Source organism: Myotis yumanensis, unplaced genomic scaffold (genome assembly GCF_028538775.1).
Source record: "Myotis yumanensis isolate MYYU_CA2020_CCGP unplaced genomic scaffold, mMyoYum1.0.hap1 SCAF_3, whole genome shotgun sequence".
Classification (NCBI taxonomy): Eukaryota; Metazoa; Chordata; class Mammalia; order Chiroptera; family Vespertilionidae; genus Myotis; species Myotis yumanensis.
The window spans coordinates 87,212,976-87,237,493 of NW_027223754.1; the positions used below are offsets into that span (position 1 = coordinate 87,212,976).

General features: G+C 39.1%; 1 pseudogene; it reads left to right on the top strand.

Moving 5' to 3' along the window:
• Positions 1–20,239: 20,239 nt before the first annotated feature.
• On the top strand, positions 20,240–20,853 carry LOC139006234 (large ribosomal subunit protein eL15-like; annotated as a pseudogene).
• The last annotated feature ends 3,665 nt before the right edge of the window (positions 20,854–24,518 follow it).

Here is a 24,518-nt window from a genome sequence, read left to right on the forward strand (position 1 = left end):
CCAGTTAGGGGAAGGGAGGATCTATCAATAATAAAGAGGGGTGCGGGGAGGGAGAAGGACCTAAGAGGAAAAATGTGAAAATTGCAATAGAATAAGGAATTTTTCACTTGGTCAAATGAACTTATCTGAGCTGGACTTCTTATAGTGCTTGCTCCTGTAATGCCATGAGAACCATGAGGCCAGCCCTAGCTGGTTTGGCTCAGTGATAGAGCATCGGCCTGCAGACTGAAGGGTCCCAGGTTCGATTCCAGTCAAGGGCACATGCTGGGGTTTCGGGCTCAATCCCCAGTAGGGGGCATGCAGGAGGCAGCCGATCAATGATTCTCTCTCATCATTGATGTTTCTATCTCTCTCTCCCTCTCCCTTTCTCTCTGAAATCAATTTAAAAAAACATATTTAAAAAAAAGAACCATGAGGCCAACATGCTGAAGATCTCTGAGCTGAACAGACTGTCATCTTTACTGTATCCCAGGACTCTAAGAAGCAGCAGGTCCTGGGAGGTTTCTGGTGACTATGGATTTCTGGCTGAGCTTCTTCTAAAGAGGATTTGAGAAGGGAACAAGATAACATAATATTAACTTGTAAACTAAAAATGGTCTTCAAGTGGTTTTGCTGAGAGTTTAAAATAGTACATTGACAAAGTGACAAATTCAGAAAGGGGGTTGGACAGAAACAATGCTTAGGGGAAACAAAGAGAGGCTCTCCCACCCCTAACACATTTCCTGAAGGACGGCATGTCCCTCCTTTTTTAACCCCACTGTACTTCGTAGACGGGCTTATGGCTGCTCAACAAACATTTATAAAGTTGAATTCGGTAGGCAAGCTCTTTTTTTAAAATGTTAACCTTAAAATGATGGAAAGACTTCAGAGGAAACAGTAAAGGACACAATGAAACACCAGAAGACAGATTAGGAAACAAACAGAAAAGAGTTCAAAGGATGGGGCTTTTCTGGCAACTTCAACAATTACCTGTGGGGCCCTGTCCCCTTTCTCTGCATTCTGGGTTTCTAGGGTAACTCTGGAGAATGTGACAGGCCAGGGTGGGGGAGGGTGGGAATACCAGCGACAGAGTTGAATGGAGAGAGAATAGTACAGGTATTTAAAATAATTAAAAAGAAAGATATAGAAAAAGAGGAGGGAAAGGGGGACCAAAGCAACTGCTGACTTGACAGTTTTGCTTTTGTTCTTATTTGCAACAATCTCCTCTCACATCTTGACATACCCCTTTGAATGTCGCACTCTTGATTCACCTGGGCAGCACCACCTGGGCACTAAATCTATCTTGGTGAAACTTTAAAAATAGAAAATAATACAACACTATGTTAGTCAGAGCCTAACAGGAAACAGAGAATTTAAAATAGAGGGAACTTAGTGCATTAAAATGATTAGCACGTCATGTAGAAGACTGGGAATGCAACCAGGGAAGGAAGTAACCAGTGATTAGCAACAGCAGGAAGCTGCCACCACCCCTAGGCTGGAGGGACAAGGGGAGGAGATAGTGTCTCCAGGGCTTGGGGCCAGTGGAAACTGGGGCAGCTCTAGGCCTGTCCTGTGGAAGCTGGAGAGATACAGCCACTGGCAGAGACACTGTTAAGATGCAAAAGGGAGATATATCCTTGTTTCTCCTTCTTCCTGTTCTTCTATCTTCTACCACTGCCTCTCATTGGCCAAATGAGCCAGAAATCAGCTGGCAGGAAAGCCTGGAAGATGCAGCCTTCAGGGGTCAGCCCCTGCGATACAGAGAAAAAGCAGGGCAAGCATGTCTAAGACACACTCAAGGCATGTGTTCTGGCCAGCTCCTAAGAGCCATCTAACCAGCTTGTAAGGAAGGCATTGTCCACAGACATGTTGGAAGTTTCTTTCTCATGTGACATAACTGCATTTTCAATAAACGGGCCTCAGGTATGTAGCCTATGATAGGACCTTCATAAACAGTTCACCTTCTCCAAATGAACAAATTGTCTTTACAGTGCTTCCTCAAAAGTCAATTGCTTATGACTTCATGATCATTCTTCCAAAGAAACGGTATTACATGATGGTTCTTTTGACAAATAAGCATTCAGGAACCTTTTAAACTATAATTATAGTAACCATATTTCTCAAAGCATGAGATCTTTGAAAGGAATTCTGTACCTCTAAATTCAGGATTTAAAATAATCTGGGATATTCAAAATATTGGAATTTTCAAGGACAATGGAACAAAATATTTAAAATTATACAGTCCTTGAAAATTTGAGATCTTTGCACCAATATTACAGTTTCTACCAATTTCTAAGTATAATATATGTATAATTTATATCTATAGGAAAATGCATTGCAGTATGAAACTCACAGTGGGATTGCTTCATCCGGTGGAGGATCCAGGCAGATAAAAGAATATTTACCTCAAACAAACACTATCTTCATCCATGTACGAGAAAATTGGTTAAAGATAGTAGTCACGTAGGAGCCCTGCCTAATGTTGTATTGTAGTACCTGGGCCTTGGGGCTACTCAAAAACAAGTCAGGGGACTAATAATATCTGTCTTCAATCAGATGAGAGTTTGGGACATAATTAGATGACTCATTTTTGTGTCAACAGATATGAGTCACCATTCTTGGACTTCTTTTTCTGTATTTCATCCTCCTCCTGTTCTCCTGGGCCTCATTCAACTTTGGCCATTCAGGTTCCTGTTGGCCATAGGAAGTTTTGGCCATGGCTTTGGTGCTCTTGATTCATATTACCCATTTCATCTCTTCCTTCTCATTCCAACAGACCTTCTTCCCCAACTTCTACAGGCTTGGCCATCCTATCCCACTATCCCAATAATAGGATATATTATATCTGCACAAATACAGATAACTATCCAAGCCAAGGATGAGAATGGGGACACTGTCATTGAACAAGACCAACCACTTAGCAGTAACTGCTCGAAATCCACTTTTGTCAAGTATTCTGAGGATCAGCTGCAATGTATGCCATGATTGATTGTCAATATTTTTCCATAGACAAGGTACTTTTAGTAATAATAATGATGTGGTGACAGATTCTAATGTTTGAATGCTTGCTGCACACCAGGCCCTTGGTATAAGCATTTGTGTATATTTGTATTTAATCCTCATGGTGAAAAAAGTGAGACGCTAGTAGTTAAGCAGCTTCCCAGGGTCACACAGTTTGTAAGAAGCAAACCTGAGACTGAATTTAGGTCTGTCTCATCAAGAACCCTGGAACTTCTTAATATTCTGAATAAAACACCCAAGGGCACCTGTTTCTGTGAATTGGGTTGGGAGAAACATCATCACTCATTAGGTGTACAATCATTAGTACTCCATAAGTTTATCAATTGAGATCTGCCTGTTCAGACCTAGAAAATAAAATGCAAGTTATGAGCCTGAACCAATGTGGTGAGGTGTCAAATGAAGGAGTTTAATAGAAAGCTTTGGCAAAAAAGATCAAGAGAAGATAGTAGCTGGCATCCTTATTTATGCAGGGTTAAGAACGAAGTACTTATTTCATTTTGGACACACTGAGGTCCTGAAACTTGAAGTGTCTCTTCTTCTCATACAGTATTTTCTGGGAGAGAAATACAGCAAAGGAGCTTCAACTTGCTAACTATCCAAGGATTTCCCTAGTTCTATTCAAACTATCTAGCACCCTGTGATGGCACCCAGCCAAGGACATCTCAAGAAGTAGGGGGAGGGGAGACAATAAAAACAAAAAGAGGTGCAAAATCTAGGTCTGGTTCCACTCACTAAGCTATGTGCTCTATCTTTTTTTCTACTAGGCTTACCCAGAAGGCACACATTTTTAAAATTCAAGTGATAACTACGGCCCTGCTGAAGACTCAAATTTTTCTTGGTCTCACCAGACCAGAGTTTTCTATTCTATAGTTCCTTAGACTTTTCTCTGGGATTGGAATGAACTAGAGCAGTGGTCGGCAAACTACAGCTCTCGAGCCACGTGCGGCTCTTTGGCCCCTTGAGTGTGGCTCTTCCACAAAATACCACGTGCGGGCACGCACGTACAGTGCGATTGAAACTTCGTGGCCCACGCGCAGAAGTCGGTATTTTGTGGAAGAGCCACACTCAAGGGGCTAAAGAGCCGCATGTGGCTTGCGAGCCACAGTTTGCCAACCACTGAACTAGAGATATGGTTTGTTTATGTTGTTACTTTGATTACTTATAACAGCCCCAGTAAAGTACTTGGTAGAATCTCTGGAAATCCTATTGATGTTTCTGAATATTTCATTAATCGGTTACCAACAGATCAAAAAATTATATTGGTAGATATCTAAAAGAATTACAGAGAAATGGAAGGAAACTTTGAGTAAGGTTTTATCTACTCAAGATTACAAAATCCCAGAGAAAGAGCATTCTCCAGTGCAGAGATTTGCCTCACTACCAACAAAGAGACTGGAAAACAATGTCACAATTAATTCTACCACATTCAAGGCTCTGTGAACCAGGAACACAAAAAGTCAATAGTGAGCCTTACGGAGCTCTCTACAGTGGACACACAATGGCTGTATAAGTCAATGGCTCAGGCCCTATTTCAGTTTTCTAAGATATTTTTCATATTGCCTTGTTGAAGGCAATATTTATTTATTATGATTGATTTGATCCCTATTCCCATAATAACCAGCTGAAATCTAATTATCCTACTCAATAAATATGAATTGCTTTAAACTATCAAGTTACAATAATACTTCATCATTTTAAAAGGCACCTAGATATGACACTGAAATGTTTTAAAACAAAGACAGATGGCTCAGCATATTTATTTGACAAGAAGGAATTAACATTTTTGTTACCCTCACTGGTTCTTTATCTCATCACCAGAGGAACAGAGAAAAATCTATGCTCAAGTCCACCCCAATGTGTTGTACTCCCATGTCCTCCTCAAAAAGCCACTGGCAACCAAACACCCGTAGGTCACACAGGAGCAGAGCTGGTTCTGCAGAGAGGACACCCAAGGCACAGAGTTCCACTGGGCTAGTTTAGTTTTAATTTATTTACTAATACTTGGTCAGCCCACTACTTTTTGGCTCCATGCTCTTAGTTCTTTTTGTTTGACTCTAGTTCCCTGGTCAAGTCTGGAAAAGCTCGAAAACTGGATCTTTCCCTTGATGCTGCATCCAGAAAGACTTCAAGTCTTTGTGATGTTGTTTTCCTCTTTTAAGGGGATTATTCATTCATTCAACAAATACTTTTAAAGCATCCAATATGTACCTTCAACTGTTCTAGGCTTTGGCGATATTGCAATGAAAAAGAAAAAGTATAGGGAGGAGTCAAATAATATATAACGTGTGGTAATACTACAAACATATATGAAGCAATGTAAGACCGTGAAGGGAAGAGGTGCTATTTCAGAAAGGGTTACCAAAGAAGATATCTTTGATAATGTGACATTTGAGCAGACAGCTGAAGGAGTGAGAGAGTAAACCATAGGGCTATTGGAGGGCAACTAAAGCATTCCAGGCAAAGAATAGCAGGTGCAAAGTCCCTGAGGCAAAAGTGGGGTGGGTATGGTCAAGGAACAACCAGGAGAGCAGTAGGACCAGAGGGGACTAATTTAGTGAAAGAGTTGTAGGTGATAAGATCAGAGAGGTAATAGAGGGCCAGTGGCTTTTACTCTGGAGTATATGGGAAGCCAGTAGAGGGTTTTGAGAAAATATATAACCTAACTTACATTTTTTAAAGAACCTCTATTAAAAAGTAGCTGTGCTAAGAATAGACTGAGATCAGGGATGGGGATAGGGGAATGGGGAAAGTAATAGCAGCAAGACCAGTTAGGGAAAACTTGCAATAACCCAGAAAAGAGATCCTGGTGTCATGGTCCAGGGTATCAGAAGATGAAGTGGTCATATTCTGAATTTTTTTTGGAAGATGGCATCCATTTATTTGCTGATGGATTCGATGTGAACTGTGAGATGAAGACTCCAAGATTAGTTCCTATTTGTGGCCTGGACAACTGGAAGAAGGGAGAAAGATTAGACTTGAAGGTAGAAATCAGAAGTTAAGTTTTGGCCCTGGCTGGATAGCTCAGTGGGTTAGAGCATCACCCCAATACACCAAGGTTGCAGGTTTGATCTCTGGTCAGGGCACATACAAGAATCAATAAATGATAAGTGGAGCAACATATCATTGTTTCTCTCTCTTTCTCTCAAATCAATCATTTTTTTAAAAAAAATAAGTTAAACTTTACGTATGGTAAAAGTGAAATGCCCATTAGTTATTCAAGGGGACTTGAATAGAGAAGGTTGTTTTCTGGAAATCACTGTTTCAAGGAGGAAGGAGTATTATTTTCACATATTGCTGAAAGAGTAAAATAAAGACTGAGAATTGGCTTTCAGATTTGCCGATTTATGGGTCATTAATGGCCTTTAGAAGGACTGTTCCAGTGAAGTCGAGGGGCAAAATCCTGATTGGGATTCAAAAGAGAATGGGAGACAGAGAAGTAGAGACAGTGAGTGGAGGCAACTCTGACAAACAGCTGTGCTGAAAATGGGAGCAGAGAAATGCAGTGGGGGGTAGGGGGAAATATGGAGATTATGGGAGGATTATTTTGATGGAAAAAAATCTGAGCTCCTATCTTCCTGTTCTAAGAATACATAGGAATCTCTTACTGAAATTCTTTGATCCTCTTTCCCAGGCATCTATGCCCAAGCAGTTTTTTCCTACCTGCCACAGCAGCTCAGACATGGATCCTACTTTCCCCCCATTTTCAAACCAATGACCTTGCTGACTTTCCTTGATTACAACAATATTTTCTCCATTGTGGTCCCTTCCATCAGTTGTTCATTCACATTTAATATGCCAGGCATTGAGCGGCTTGCTGAGGACAAAGGGATGAGTAAGATTCAGAATTCAAAATTCTCACCACCTTATGAGAGAAGAAAACAAAACATGTAAAACAATATAATTATGATAAAATGTGATGTGTATTAAAATGGAATTTGGGACACAGTATAATGGGAGGATCATGGGACAGACCAGAGGAAGCAACTGTAAATTCCAACTTCACGAAGGAATCAAGCAAGACTTGATAAAAGAAGTGACATTTGGTAATTTGGAGGACATCGGGGTGAATATTGGACCTCAGAGGCAAAGAGAAGAGTTGGTTGTTCTCTTTAGTTTATGACTCCTTTTCTATTTTGCTTTTTCCCTTTTATTCCCATTAATTACTTTCATAGTCCCCTCTCACACAAAACATTCTTTTTGAGATGTTCAATATTTGTCTTTGAATATATACATGCATCCTTGTAAAATTAGGAGTGCTATTTTGTGTGTACACGTTTATAACTTTAAATAAATAGTATCAAGCTATTGACATATTTCTGGTTTGTACTTTTTTAACTCATCTATGTTTTTAAGATCTATCAGTATTGCTGTACAATACAACTAGTCCATTGCTTCTAATTGTTGCATTGTATTCAACTATTTAACTATCACTCTATAGGACTCAACTTGCTTCCAACGCCACACTACCTAACCACATTGCCATAAATAGTCCTGTACCTGTCCCTCATCGATTTCTGCACAGATTTCTCTGGACTGTATAACAAGAAGTAAACTGTAGTGTCATAAGATAACTGCACACTTAATTTTACAAAATCTGTCGAATTTCTGTCCAGCATAACTGAAGAAGTTCACCCCACCAATAGTGCTTAATGGTACCCATTTCTCCACATCTTTGCCAACACTTGCTATTATCCATGTTTTTAATTTTTACCAAAACATTAAATGAAAAATTGTATTTCATTATTTTTAATTTGCATTTTTGTGACTATGAATAAGATTGAGCTCCTCTTCATTATTTGTCATCCATTTGCATTTCCAATTCTGTTCATATCCTTTGTCTATTTTTCAATTGTCTTAGCAAATAATAATAAATTGATGATTTTTGACTTTGCAAGTGCCTTCTCTTGCTTTGGCACCAGTCTGTTAAAACTGAAAATGTTGTGTATTAAATAGAAATCTTTCATCTTTGCATAGTCAAATGGTTCAGACTTTTGTCTCATGGTTTAGGTGTGTTTGAGTCACAAAAATATTCTCCTACATGTTCTTTTATTAAGTTAATAGATTTATGTTTTACGTATTTAATCCATCTAGAGGGCACATTTTCTATTGAGTAAGCTAGGGGTCCGAGAAGGTGACAATTGAGCTTGAAGAATATCTGCTCATTTCTGACTCTCCAATTCCCACCATCTTTAAATCACCAAAAATAATTACCATCCTAGAATTCTACATTCAGTGAAGTTATTTATCAAGAATAAAGTCAAGAAGATGGCGGCATAGGTAAACACCGGAGATTGCTGCCGCAAACAACCACTTCAAAAATACAACTAAAAGACAGAACAGACATCACCCAGAACCACAGGAAGGCTGGCTGAGGAGAGACTCTTCAACTAGAAGGAAAGAGAACAGCATACCGAGGCTCAGAGGAGGCGCAGTGTGGAAAATACAAAGGTGCGGAGGTGTGCGTGCAAAGCGGGCTGGTGGCTGAGGGCGCGGTTGTCGTTTTCAATCAGGAGGGAGTCTCAGACTCTGAGCTCCAGATCCGGGCGAGTCTCTAGGGACTCAGACTCAAACAGGAGAGGCGGGATTGTCTGGCATCAGTTGGAACGTGAGGGCAGCTTTCTCTCCGAGGTTTGCAGCGGTTGCTGGGGTTCTGAGAAGCAGAGCCTCTGGGAACGGGACTGAGAGCAGCCATAACTGCTCCCTCCACCCTCCCTGTTGATCCTGTGCGACCCGCCCCGCCCAAGCCCTGCACAGAGCCATTTGCCGGATCGCCTCAGGCAAGGGCTAGATTACCACCTCTCCAGAGGACAGAAGTTTCCCACTGCAGATACAGGTGATTCTCACAGCCAGTCGGCCTGGTGGTCAAATCCCTCTAGTATTAACTACAACAATCAAGGCTTAATTAGAACAAGACTTCGCACAAAGACCACTACGGGGTGCACCAAGAAAGCATAAAAAAATGCGGAGACAAAGAAACAGGGCACAAATGACAGAAATGGAGGATATAGAGCTAAAAAACGCAATTTTGAGGGCTTGCAATAATGTGCTAGAAGTTGCAAATAAACTTGATGAGAGCCTCATGAAATCTAATGAGACCCTCGATACTGTGATAAAGAACCAACCAGAAATTAAGCACACACTGACTGAAATAAAGAATATTATATAGACACCCAATAGCAGACCAGAGGAGCGCAAGAATCGAGTCAAAGATTTGAAAAGCAAAGAAGCAAAAAACACCCAACCGGAAAAGCAAAATGAAAAAAGAATCCGAAAATACGAAGATAGTGTAAGGAGCCTCTGGGACAGCTTCAAGTGTACAAACATCATAATTATAGGGGTGCCAGAAGATGAGAGACAGCAAGATATTGAAAACCTATTTGAAGAAATAATGGCAGAGAACTTCCCCCACCTGGTGAAAGAAATGGACTTACAGGTCCAAGAAGCGCAGACAACCCCAAACAAAAGGAATCCAAAGAGGACCACACCAAGACACATCATCATTAAAATGCCAAGAGCAAAAGACAAAGAGAGAATCTTAAAAGCAGCAAGAGAAAGAGACTCAATTACCTACAAGGGAATACCCATACGACTGTCAGCTGATTTCTCAACAGAAACTTTGCAGGCCAGAAGGGAGTGGCAAGAAATATTCAAAGTGATGAATAGCAAGAACCTACAACCAAGATTACTTTACCCAGCAAAGCTATCATTCAGAATTGAAGGTCAGATAAAGAGCTTCACAGATAAGGAAAAGCTAAAGGAGTTCATCACCACTAAACCAGTATTATACAAAATGCTGAACGGTATCCTTTAAGAAGAGGAAGAAGAAAAAGGTAAAGATACAAATTATGAACAACAAAAATGCATCTATCAACAAGTGAATCTAAGAATCAAGTGAATAAATAATCTGATGTACAGAATGAACTGGTGATTATAATGAATCAGGGACATAGAAAGGGAATGGACTGACTATTCTTGGGGGGGAAAGGGGTGTGGGAGATGCGGGAAGAGACTGGACAAAAATCGTGCACCTATGGATGAGGACAGTGGGTGGGGAGTGAGGGCGGAGGGTGGGGCGGGAACTGGGAGGAGGGGAATTATGGGGGGGCGGGGAGAGGAACAAATGTAATCTGAACAATAAAGATTTAATAAAAAAAAAGAATAAAGTCAAAATGAAGACATATTCATACAAACAGAGTTTGCCACACTCACAGAAGAAAATTCTAAAGGGTGTGCTTCAGGCCAAAAGTGGAAGAAATAGAAAGCACTAAAAATGGTACATATATGAATAAATATAAATATCATATAAAACAACAGTAATATTATTGTATAATGTTTAAAATAAAGCAAGAATTGAAATATTTGACATCGATATATCATACTGGTGAGGAGAGTAAAAGAACAGTTTAAGAATCTAAAGTATTTGTATTGTTTGGAAAGAAAGTAAAGATATTAAGTTTATATTTAGATAAGTTAAGATTCATTGTGTCTTTTCTGGAGTAAAAAATACTGAAAAACTAAAAATAATAGTGTGGATGCCAAACTAGTATGTTAGTTCAAGTCCACTGAGAAGCAGAGCCAAAGCAGGATTAGAAATACAAGAGGTTTGTTGGGGAATATGCCTGTGAAGAATAAAGGAGCAGAAGTCAGAGACAGTAGAAAAAACCTTCAGACTCTGAACCTACATGCCATCCTATTTGGATTTTAACCCAAAAACAATGGGAAGTCAAAGGATGATATTTTTAAAGAAAATAACATCTACTCAACAGGTATTGGAGCACGAACTATATACCAGCCACTCTGTAGCTGCCTCAGAACAAGGCAGACACTGACCCCACTTTCCTGTTCCAGTCAGGATTGGCCACGGGACATAGATTTTGAGATAGGGCCAATCAGTAGATAGCATTGTGGGGAACTGGAGTTCTGAAAACGAAGCAGTGCAAGTAAATGAAGTATAAAACCCAAATGAAGACCAATGGCAGAGCTTCACGGTGCATTAACAGTGCCTGGATAAGGTGAGGTAAGCAAGGTAACCAGGGTTAAATTGTAATGAGGCACTTACTCTTAAGGTCCTGCAAATGTAGGATTCACACCTGATTATGAATGTCTCCATAAAATTTTCTTTTAGTTAATAGCTTTATTAAGATATAATTTACTGCCATAAAGGTTATCCTTTTAAAGTGTAAACTTTAATTTTTAGTATACTTACAGAGCTGTGCCTCCATTACCACTAATTTTCATTACCCCCAAAAGAAACCTTATACCCAATTAGCAGTCACTCCCCTTCCACCTACCCATCCCCAATTCCCTGGCAACCACTAATCTATTTTCTGTCTCTATGGATTTGCTGATATGGACATCTCATATAAATGGAAGCAGACAATATGTCTGGCTTCTTTCATTTAGCATAATGTTTTCAAGATCTACCCATGCTGTGCCATGTTATCAATGCTTCATTCCTCTTTATTGCGGAATAATGTTCCATTGCATGGATCTACCTTTTATTTATCCATTCATCAGTTAATGGACAATATGGTTGTTTCTACTTTGTGCTATTATGAATACTGCTGCTATGAACATTCATGTACCAGCTTTTGTGTGAACATTTGTTTTCAGTTCCCTTGGGTATGTGCCTAGGGTCACATGGTAACTCTATGTTAACTCCCAGGAACTGCTAAAGAGTTTTCCAAAGTAGCTGTACCACTTTGCATTCCCACTAGGAGTATTTGAGGGTTTCAATTTCTCTATATCCTTACCAACACTTATTTTCCCTGCTTTTCATTGTAGTCAATCTGGTTGGTGTGTATATGTCTTATTATGGTTTTGTTTTGCATTTACCTAGTGACTAATGATGCTGAGCATCTTCTCGTATGCATCTTTTCAATCCACTTATCATCCCAACCATCACCTCAGAATCTAAAGACATAAGAGACAAAAAGTATCTCCTCAATAATGTAGGAGACTCTGGACACTCCTGTCCTATAAATCTCCTGCATCAAAGGTTCAGAATTTATACGTTCCACCAACATGGAACCAGGCATTCTTAGGTTTTGGTCACATGTCTGGGTTACATCAAAATCACCCTGAAACATCATTTACTTTATCAGGAGAAGGCTCAGGATTTCTCTGAAATCAGCTTGCATTGAAAGACCCTTAGAAAGCATGTCTCTTAACCTCTTTCTTTGGCATAGTTAAACCACCGTTTTTTGGGGTTTTTTTATACAATGCCTCTCCTCAGACACAGGAGAATAAATCCAGGCTTTTGTTTTTGTTTTCATGGGTTGAACTTAAATGACATATATTCTCCATGCAGACAAAAACACTTGCAAGACTATGAGGCTAGCACAGTTAAACTTAAATGTTCACATGTGATTTATTTGGTAAATTCACAGCTTGTTTATATCAACCTTGTCAACAGCAAAATGAAGCCATTTGCCAAAAAGCCATATTGATAGAGGATGCTTCTGTCGCACAGGACTGAAATCTGACTGAAAGACATCAAGAAATACCATCTGTGTTGTGATTTATGACAATGCTAAAGAAAAAAGCTGTCAGACTACTTTGGAAATACTAAACACATTAAGACTAAATGCAACATTTGGTACTGCATTTTATTATTTGAATGCATTTTAAGTATTTGCCTCTGAAATGCATTGCAGTTTCAGGGAAAAAAAAATGTTTTTCTGTCTGATTTGTTTTGAATGAAGACAATCATGGGAAAGTTAGGCATCAGCTTATTAAAATTTAGGCCAACATTCAGAACAGCTTAATTACAGAGAATCCTTGCAATTAGATCCTGTAGGATATTTAGCCCTGACTAAAATGTTTCCATATTTTGTTCCTTATTTTTAGGGAAAATTTCACCAGCCATAAATCTATTATGAATCACTGAATTAGAAAAAATGTATCTTAAGTTGAAAAGAAAGAGAGCAAGCCTCTTTTAACTAGTGGGGTATCAATTAAATTTGAATTTTGCCTTTTAACAGAATTTTATCACAATAAGGATCAAGATTTTATAAGAAATCTATAAAATGTCAAATGCCTGAAAAGTATAGAATAAGAACAGAAATAAATTCTATGTTTTAACTAAATTCCAAGTTGCATTTTTCTTTATTATTTTCCCTTTGAATTAAACTCTTCAAACTTTTCCAGCTTTCAGTATTTCCAACATTGGAATAGATAGAAATTTCAGTTCTATAAGCAATAAGCAGAATTCTATAAAGGCTTTGTTTTTGTTTTTTTAACATGAAATTCTGATTTAATAGTTACCCTTACCAAAGTAATAATTATTTCTAACTAGAGGCCCGATGCACAAAATTCGTGCAACAGTAGGCCGTCCTTCCCCTGGCTGCCAGCACCAGCTTCCCTGTGGCACCCGGGACCCAGACTTCCCTTGCAGCCCCAGCTTCATCCGGAAGGTCGTCCGGAAAGATGTCCGGTCTAATTAGCATATTATGCTTTTATTATTATAGTTTGTAAATAAATGTTTCTTTAATTATCTCATTGCCTTGCTTTCTGATAGACTCAGAGTAATAAGAATTGGGGGAAAGAGTAAAACAGAAGTCTGTGGGATTGTCGCATAACTCCAAATCCTTCCATTCTCTGCTTTGTGGTGCCCATGCCAGGACCCTGAAAACCACATTTCTGCTTTGCCAGCTGGCTCCTTGTCACACTTTGCTACAAGGCAGCACTAGAGGGAGAGTGCAACTGGAGAATTAAGAAGGGAGGTGCACTCCTGTTTGCTTCCTGTTTGCTTCTTGTTGGCTTCCAGGCTTTCAGTTCCTTCCAGTATCACCCTACACCTTGGCCAGTGCAATCCTTCCCTGTAACAGCAGTTGGATCCATTTTGCAATTTTTCCAACAATTGCAGGATGAACCACATTTTGCCTTAGAGACAAAAGTCTTAATGTTCCCACCTCAGAAGTCTTGGCCCCAGTCTCACAGGGATTCTTCAATTTCAGAGACATCAGAGATAGTCAAGCTGTGCCCCCTTCCCAGAGGTCTGTGTTCTAGCTCAACGGGGCATCCTCTCCAAACTATTAAGTTTTAATAATTCCATTGTCTTCCCTTTGCTCCTCAGTAATAGGGATAGTAGATGCCCCAATAGTTGCTATCTTCATGGTACATTAGTTCTCTTTTACCTCTTCTGTTACTTCATTAGCAATTTAATACATACTTAATAATTTTTAAATCAAATTATCTGTTAAAATAACTGGTATGATTTCTGTTTCCTGACTGGACACCAACTACATATAAATTCGTACCAGGAATCACTGTAGGGGAAAAATGTTTATAAATGTGATTTGGGGATTGATTTGGTTGTGTCCTTAGGCATCAATGCATTACTGAACTCCTTGATATGGAATATGGGATACTAGTGATCTATGTATTGGCATTACAATTAATCAAATTATACCTGTGGTTGATTATGATGAAGTTCTTAATGAATTAAATACCTTGGGGAAACAAGTGCTTGCTTTACTTAATTGTTAATGAAATAATGTTGACTACAAGGATTGTGGCATTGAATAGATTATTCTGAGTACACTGGACCACTTTTAGAGAAAAAATTACAAGTTCAGCTTAAGTCACAAATTACCAGAGAATCTTTCCACATTCAGTTTAAGCCACAGATTAGTAGAGAATGTTTATTATATCCCTGAAATAATTTCCTATTTCTTGTAACCACAGGGCAAATATTGTTGAAAAGCAAACACAAACTTAAACAATACAGGCTGCAGAATTACAGTATAAATTGGAGTCATAGTCTCCCTAAGTCTCAAATGTAAAAGTTAAGACATTGATTGGGTAAGTGTGAGACTTGAAAGTGGAATGGGGACATCTCTTGGGTTCAGAAGACAGTGGGGATCTTAACCCCACTACCACCACCACCAGATCATTCTAAGATCCTCCTGCCAATATAGGGAGCCCGCTCTGAACATCTAAGAAAGTGATACATTCTTTGCTAGGTCATCTGAGGCTGTTGCCTTGCAAGGTGGCTCTCATTCTCCCAAAGAGCCTGAATACTCCTTGTTGCCGCCAGGTTCATAACGAAGATCAGATTTTATCATGTTCAAAGGGGGAAAGTACAGAGTCTGATCTGGAAGATAATAGCTTATAAATCAAAAGAAGTGCCAGAGTTGCTAATTATATTGACATTTACTTGGAGAAAACATGTGATAATGCAAATCAGAGGGCAAAAGATAAACCCCACAACAATTCAGGGACCCATCATTTCAGTAAAATTTCTGGGTTGCAGTAATTCAAAACATACCAAGATATCCCCTCCCTCTGAGGAGAAAACAAGTTGCTGTACCTTTCACCACCTACCACTAAAAAAGTGGCATGACAGTTGGTAGGCCCTTTTTTTATTTTGAGGCGATGTATATAACTTTGAGTGTGCTACTTCAATTTATTTACAAAATACCTGTAAGACTGTCAGTTTTGAGTGCAGACCACAGCAAGAGAAGTGTAAATCAAGCCCAGGTGGATGGGCAGCTACTCTTCCAATGGGGCTTTATGACCCAACGTTTACAATGGTTTCCAATTGTACACAAGGGAAATACAAGAAAGTGTAGTTACAGACCAATTTTATTCAAGAGCACAGATGCAGAAATTATGAACAAAGTTTAGCAAACTCAATCCAGCTATGTGTAAAACACTAGTGTATAAGCTCCATAAAGGTACTGATTCCCACTTACTTTTCTATTACACATTCTAACACCTAAACACTACCTGGAACACAAATGAGCATCCAATGTTGTATTTTAAATGAAAGAGTGAAAAAATAAGTGTATCCCAGGGACACAAAAGTTGTTTAACAACAGCAAATCTATAAATGTATTTTGCCACATTAACTGATTAAAGAAGAACACACATATGATCACTTTAATAGATGCCATGAAAACATTTGATAAAGTCTATTCATCAATTTAAAAAAAACATTTTAACAAGCGATTTAAAAATAGATAGAACCTACAATAACAAAGATAGAAACAAATCTAACACAAATCTATAAGAACTTAATAAAGAAATTTTTAATATGTTATTGAAGATGGTTTCTTTTTTAAAAGAAGAAATTCCACAAGCACAACTTTAAGATGAAATATGTTGAGGGTTTTTGTTGCTTTTTCTTTCTCTGCACATATTTGCCCTGGAGGACTGTTGAGGTTTCTATAAACTTGGAGAGATATAAATGATCCAGTTTGATAAAAGTGCATTAGAGTCTGTAAACAATATTTACAAGACCTTACTGCTCTAACCAAGTCTTCATCAGCCTCTTGAGGAATGCATACTGTGCTTATCATAGGAGCAGAGGTTCTGGGTCGATATGGTTTCTGCAACCAGCACTATTGGAAGAAGCACTTTATTTGCATGCTATCTCTTTTCTTTCCTTCTTCTTTCCCTTTTAAAGATAAAAAAGATCTCCCAAACAAAAAAGGCAGGAATGGTAATTAGACAAATAATCACATTAAAAAATTAAAAATTAAACCTGAACCATAAGTACCTTAATAATAATTGCTAACATTTCTTGTGCTCTTACTGTATGTCAGATTATGTGCAAAGTATTTTACATGTATTGTCTCATTGAATCTTCACAATAATACTATAGGTAGGTAGTATTATTCTCTTCATTTTACAGAGGCAGAAACTAAGGTATAGAGGGTTAGTTAACCCAAAGTCACACAGCTAAGGTTTTAGTTTCTTAAGGCCATTATAACAAATTTCATAAATTGGGTGGCTTAAAACAACAGAAATTTATTCTTGTATAGTTCTGGAGATTAGAAGTCCCAAAATCAAGATGTTAGCAGAGTTGGTTCCCTCTGGAGGCTCTGAGGGACAATCCATTCCATGCTTCTTCCTTAGCGTCTTGTGGCTGCCTGCAACCCTAAATGTTTTTTGGCTTGGAGCTGCATAGCTCCCATCTCTACCTCCATTTTTACATGGTCTTGTATATCTCTGTGTCTTCTCCTTTTCTCTCTTATAAGGACACTCATTGTTAGATTTAGAGCTCTCCTTAATTTAAGGCTCATCTCAAGAGTCTTACCTTAATTACATCTGTAAAGATTTACTCCAAATAAGATCACATTCTGAAGTTTCTGATAGACATATCTTTTGGGGTCACAATTCAACTCACTACAGTTAACAAATGGTAGATCCAGAAATTCAAACACAGTTCTTCTTAACTCCTCATTCACTATTCTATACTTTTCTTTTTACTAAGTCTTATATATAGTAGATGCTCAATAAAATGTTAATGGCCTAATAAGAATTAAAGAATAAGTAAGATACTTGGACAGTCTCTTGGAGTTCATTGTACTGGAATTTATTCTATAGTCACTGCTCAGAAAACTACTTTTGAGTACTCACACTGTGTATAGTTATAACTCCTTCTACAAAGATGTCACTAACTTGCCACTTCCTCCTTGTCATTACCCAGTTCCTCTTTGATCCTTCGCAATCTGTTGTTTTAAAAGCAGAAATCAAAGGCAAATTACAAATTCACTCAGGAAAGAATTAAAGAGAAAGGTTTGGTCAGAGAGCCCCACTAATGAGGTGAAATCTTCAATACCAGGCTTTACTCCCACTGATCAAAAGGCAAAATGAGCGGTCACAGGCCTCTCTCAGTGTCTCTGTTTTAACTCTCAAATATAACTTGGACTGTAACACTAATACAGTTTTCATGTTTTCCCAGAATTCTCTAGCAGAATTCCTAGAACACAAAGATATCAGGGTCATAGGATTTTGTTGTTGCTGCTGTTATTTGTTTTGGGGTGTTTTTTGTGGTTTGGGGAGTTTGTTTTGTTTTGTTGAGCCCCAGGATATACATAAGTTGGTTGATCTTTCACATATATGTCCCGGCAGTGTAAGGGCATGGAAAAAAATAAAAGGGAAGAAAAAATGAGACTTCCATCCTCATCCTAAATATTTATTTAATTGAAAAATGTGGTCACATAAACAATGAATAAAATGCAGAGATAAGATTTCCACTGAATGCTATCAACTAAAATTTTTTCTTAAACTCTATGTGCAGAAAGATATAATTTTAAAACCGTTAATCATGGAGAGATTACTTTAGTCTTTACACATTGATGATGAATGGTGTATTTGCATAGTCAAAAAGTAGAAACGTTTAAAAGTAAATTCAGTGAATAAATGTGTTATTGTAATCTCTCTCTAATTAGAATATGTGAAGTACAATCATGTTCTTAGATGATGACAACAGAAAAGGGTTTTATAGGCACACTGCATGAATTAAATTCTTCCCAAATTGTCTGATTATCGTCCTCACCCCCAATAAGCAGGACTGGGGAAGGATTTGAGGGCCACATTTTGGAGTTTGTTGATTAATGGTTTCATCCATGTCAAGCTTTCTAGAGACTATTTTCAATTTCCTCACCAGAAACTAGACAGTGATATCTTACAGTGATAACCTATTGAGGAGTCAATGTTCATATGTCTTTCAGGACAGGTATCCACATTTTTGGATTAAATATAAGACCATATATTTCACAATTCCACCACTCTAGAACACAGAAAATTTGCTATCCAGAATTGATATTTTGTGCATCCTGAGCAAGACCTGGGTCTTAGATACCCTGAACTGTTTATTGCTTCCTTCTATCCCTAATCTTCCTTGAATGGCCTGAGCCCAAGAATTAAACTTCAGCCCATCATACCTCAGTTCCAGCTTTCTGTCCACCTTTGTCACAAAATACCTTGGTCTCAGGCCCAAACTCACACAGATTTCAACACATCCTACTTCATCTCTCCTCAGCCTTTGATAATAATGGAGATATACTTGACTTGTAGGACATATCCATATCCTAATTTTCTCTCTACTTCTCTGACCATTCTCCTTCACTAAATTATTTTTCTAAGCCAACAATTTCAACAATGATGTGTCTCTGGATTCTCTCCAGAGCCTCCTGGCCTTCTCAGTCTATTGTCATAGGCAATCTTATCCAATGCTCTGGTCTAAATAAGGCATCAGCAAACAATAGCTCACAGGCCAAGTCTGACCCACTGTCTGTTTTTTGAATTTTTACTGAAGTACACACACTCATTTATTTACATATTATCTATGGCTATTTTGTGCTATAACCGCAGAGTTGAGTAGTTAGACCAAATGGTCTTTAAAGCCTAAACTATTTACTAGTTGACACCTTCCAGAAAAAAATTTGTTGACCCCTAGTTTAAACAATAACTTCCAAATTGATTATTCCAATTCTAGTTATTTCACCTAGCTCAGTGAAAGACTAAGAAGATGCAAAAGGCAAAGCCTGCAGAGGTGCAGGATTAAGGTAAAAAGTAAGTGAGGAGTCAGTGGGCTCAGTCCATGACCTACAAAGCAAGGATGAGGTTTAGCAACCAATGTCTATCCCAGAATGCCATTGGAGTCACTCAGAAGACTCCCAGTTTTCCTTTTGGCCATGAGTAATTGATAATCATTACTAGAGGAAGGGAATGCATGTGGAGGAACAATTTTAACAGGAGTGAAAGGTGGCAAGAGAATATGTTTGACTTTGAGGTCTATTCGATTGTGTCCCAATGATACAGTTTATGTCCAGAAAAGAGTCAAATATACCAGGCTAAAACTCAAGAGACCACTGTGAGGATACAGATTTGGGAGTGATCGCTGTTTACATGAGAGCTGAATCCTAAACTGGGAATAAGATCAATCAGCAAACGTGTAAAGTGTATTTCAGCAACACCAGGTAAAGGAGGCCAAGGTAAATAAATAACTTCTTGAGTGTAACACTATCTCACTAATTTGGTAAATGCTGATACTGCTTAAGACAAGAAATAAGCTAATCCACAGAAGATAACCTAACTGTGCCTTAAATGCTCAGTGCGTGGTATCAAATGTTAAAGAAGTTTTGTTGCTGCAGCAGCTACTGTTGCTTTAGTCAACCAACCTTGTAACTTTAGATAGTTTAATAGAAAGATAAGCAAGTCCCTGGTAAATTTAATCCACTTCTAAACCACCAGTTTAGATAAATCTCAACATTCATCCTCAGTAACAAATTCTTTCATCTGAATTTCCTGGGTAACCATGGCTATACCCATTACATTTTTTAAATTAAATATTATTTTTGTTTTGGCAAATATAGCTATACCTCAATTAATATGTATTATTTGATGCTTTCTGATCTATGTCCTCTGATTTTCTCCATTTAGGAGTTAGCATCAGAGAGAGGCTCTTCCTTTCCGCCTGGCCGCAACCATCAGGTAAACCAAGATGGGCGCTTACAGGTACATCCAGGAGCCAGGGAGGAAGAGGCATCCGATGTACTGCGCTTCCTTCTCCGGGTGCGCTGCTGGCAGTACCGCCAGCTCTCCGCTCTCCACAGCCCCCCCGCCCCACGCGGGGCCCGACAAAGCGCGCAGCTGGGCTACAAGGCCAAGCAAGGCTAGGTCATATATCCGATTCCTGTGCGCCGTGGTGGCCGCAAACAGCGCTGTTCCTAAGGGTGCGACCTACGGCCAGCCTGTCCACCACGGTGTTAACCAGCTGGAGTTTGCTCGAAGTCTTCAGTCTGTCGCCAAAGAGCGAGCTGGACGCCACGGTGGTGCTCTGAGAGTCCTGAATTCTTACTGGGTTGGTGAAGATTCCACGTACAGATTCTTTGAGATTATTCTCATTGATCCATTCCATAAAGCTATCAGAAGAAATTCTGACACCCAGTGGATCACCAGACCAGTCCACAAGCACAGGGAGATGCGAGGGCTGACATCTGCGGGCGCAAGAGCCGTGGCCTTGGGTAGGGCCACAAGTTCTACCGCACTATTGGTGGTTCTCGCCGTGCAGCTTGGAGAAAGTGCAATACCCTCCAGCTCCACCATTACCACTAATATAAGTAATGTTTATAAAATTCTTACCTAATAAACAATTAAGGACAAAAAAAAAGAATTTGCATCAAGCCTCTTGTTAGTGTTCATTGCATTAAATGCCATACGAATGCTATGAAAAAATAAAGTTCATACTATGTCATTAAATATATATTTGTGGGGGTTTTGGAGGGCAGTGAGGATTTGGCATTTTTCAGGGAGAAGCATACAAGATCTTACAGAGTACAGAGTAAGAATATGTGTGTGACTGGAAGAGGATATAAAAGCTAACTGTAGCTCTCCTACCCAAACCCACATTCCCAACCATTATCTTGTTTTATTTGTCTCCTTAGAATTTAACACCATCTAGCATAATATTTTTCTGTTTATTTGCTCTCCCTCTACATTCGGATGAAAAGCCCATGGGAGCAGGGTTGTTTGTTCCCTGCTATATTTCCAGTGTCTAGGAACACTTGGGCTATTAGACACTCTTAATAAGTATTTGTCAGATAAAAAGTGAATCAACAATATAATCAAAGTAAGCATAAAAGAAACAATTATGTTAAGGAGAATTCTAGACCATTTCTCTAAAATTTTATTTACAGTTAATTGTGATATTGTATTTAACAGCAAATAAAAATTTTAAAAGTCCTTTTTAATCAACCTGAAAATGCTAAGTTCAAATGCTGGCAGCCTTTGTGAGACTAGCTGACTTGTCTGAAATATGAGAGGAAGATAGAGATTAAATAATTTATCACATGAGAAGGAGCAAGGATGGGGGCCCCTGGACAGGATGACTGGCAAAGGAGCAATAAAGGAAATAACTCATCTGACAAGAGTACGGAATAAATTTTTCCTTCTTTCTTTTCCTTCTCCTTCTCCTTCTTTGAAGCATAACTGGTTTTTTTGTCTTAAAATTAATTGTAATAATTAGAAAAGACACTAATTAAGAACAAACTCTGTTTTAAGTAGTATGAGTAGATTACAACCCTGTTTGAAGGAACCTGTAATCTTTGGCTGCACGTACAAATTATTCTGAATGGCTGGGGAAGTCAGGCCACATGCTCAGAGCCAATTAAATTTGTGGAATGTCCAAAATACAGCAATCTCTAGTTAAATAATGTGTGTGTTGTGTTTTTTCCACGAAACAGCCTTTCTGCTATTTAAAGACAAGCTCATTATTATTATGAGGCTCTTTTAGTAGCCATAACCTGTCATTCACCAAAATATTTATTAAGAGTGTCCAATAGCCCAAGTCTTAAAAAGTCAATTTCAAGAATCACCCTGTCACTCAATTTCATAAGTCTTTCCAAATCCCTTTAGAGCCAACTTAACAGCACAACCTCATACAATTTAGGATATAAGTCAGCTACACCTGTTGCCTATAAAATGTGGTTTATTACAATGAATATAATTGTAAACCTATATGCACCAATGCTACTTTTATGGCAAAAAGCAAACACTCTTAACTCTTGTATTTGATCCTTAATGGTTGTCCTGAACAACACACAATGTTCAATAACTCTCAACATGGCTGTTCTTGATTCTGGTGAATCATAAACTCTAATTTTATGAATCATAGCTTTCCTAAGATAAACCATATTGCCCATGAAATGATTAAAAAGTAAACAAATCTGTCACATGATTTCTTTAAAACTTTGCATTTTCCCCCAAATAAGAATACTGTATCTCTCTAACAAAAATTTCCTGACCAGATTACAAATCTTCTAATTATATCCTGACTTCTAATGATATTTACCTGCCTTTCACTTCAAACGAATGAATTATACTCTCATCTTAAGTGTTGTGGACATTTGCTCTGTGAAATTAAATTGCTGCCATCCTTCTCCCAAGTTAGTAATAATAATTTACATTTGTATAACTCATCACAATTTGCAAATTCCTTACACATAAAATTTTTTCTTTTAATCTATGATAGAGTATCTATAAGCTAGGTATTATTAATCCCAGGTTTTGTTTTTGTTTTGTTTTGTTTTTTGTTAATCTTCACCGAGGATTTTTTTTTTCTATTGATTTTTTGGACAGAGCAGAAGGGAGGGGGGGAGACAGAAAGATAAACATCCATGTGAGAGAAACACATCAATTGGTTGCCTCCCTCACACGCCCCAACCAGGGCCAGGGATCAAGCCTGCAACTAAGATATGTGCCCTTGACTGGAATGAAACCCAGGACCCCTCAAACCACTGGCTGATGCTCCAACCACAGAGCCAAACCACCTAGGGCATTAGTCCCTGTTTTACAGATGAGGAAATTGAGGCTGAGCAGAATTAAGTAACTTGCAAAATGTCAGACAATACCATTCTCCTGTCCATTTCAGCCTCAGCCAGTGTTGTCTTTTACCAGGAGCCTCAGCCCTATCCAATTTCTGCCCCAAATAGAGAGCATTCATGCACTAGGAATCCCAGGCACTAGCTAGTAGGGCTTTGGAGTTGGTCTTGCTGCAGACCTGAGTCAGTCAATCCTAGGCAATCTGGTGCCCTCGGACCTTCTGCTCTTCCCTGCCTCTGCTTCAGCCCCATCCCCCAAACTGGTTCAGTGCTCACATTGGCACTGGAACTGTAGTGAGAATCCATTCCTGCTTATCTTTTGTTGTTGTTAATCCTCATCTGAGGATATTTTTTTCCATTGATTTTTAGAGAGAGTGGAAGGGAAGGAGGGCAGGAGAGAGAGAGAGGGAGAGCAACATTGATGTAGGAGAGACACATCAATTCATTGCCTCCCATACATGCCTGACCAGGATGGAACCTCAACCCAGGTACATGCCCTTAATGGGGAATGGAATCCTCGAACCTTCGGTGGACAGGCCGACAATCTAACCACTGAGCAACACTGGCCAGGGCCTGCTTATCTTGGTTTAAGACCTGACAACACACCTAGCTTGTGCCAACTTCATCTCTTTAGGAAACTTGCCCTAATCCATAGTATTCCCCCAAAGCTATGACATGATAAGGCTGACACTCTCCTGCACTCACACACACAATAAAGCCACTCTAAAGAATCCCAGCAATGTGCTGCAGATACCAGATAAAGCCTGGTTCAGGTAACACCTATAAAAAACAAACAAACAAACAAACACACACACATACACACACATAAACAGCTCCTAGAAAGCTAACTCCTACTATACAATATTGAACAAGCTTATCTTAAGAGTTGATTATCTATACTAATAAAAGGGTAATATGCTAATTAGACTGGATGTCTTCTGGACATCCTTCCAGACAAAGCCACAGCAGCTGCAAGGGCTAAGGGCTGGCAGCTACAGCAGCTGTGAAGGCCTGTTTAGCACCGAGGTCCCTTTTGCAGAGGCCATGGGAGAAGGCAGAAGGGAGAAAGCAGAAGGGAGAAGGCCAGCGCTGCGGGAGAAGGGAAAAGGTGAGAATGCTGGCACTGCGGGAGAAGGCAGAAGGGAGAAGGTGATTAAATGGTTTCATCAATCACCATGGGAGAAGGCAGAAGGGAGAAGGCCAGCACCAAGGGAGAAGAAAGAAGGTGGCAGTTAGGCAGTTAGGGAGATCAGGCCAGGAGGGAAGAGCAGTTAAGCAGTTAGAGGCATCAGGCAGGCAGGCAGGTGAGCGGTTAGGAGCCAGTGGTTCCGGATTGCGAGAGGGATCCTGGATTGGAGATGATGCAGGCTGGGCTGAATTTCATGCACCAGGCCTCTAGTC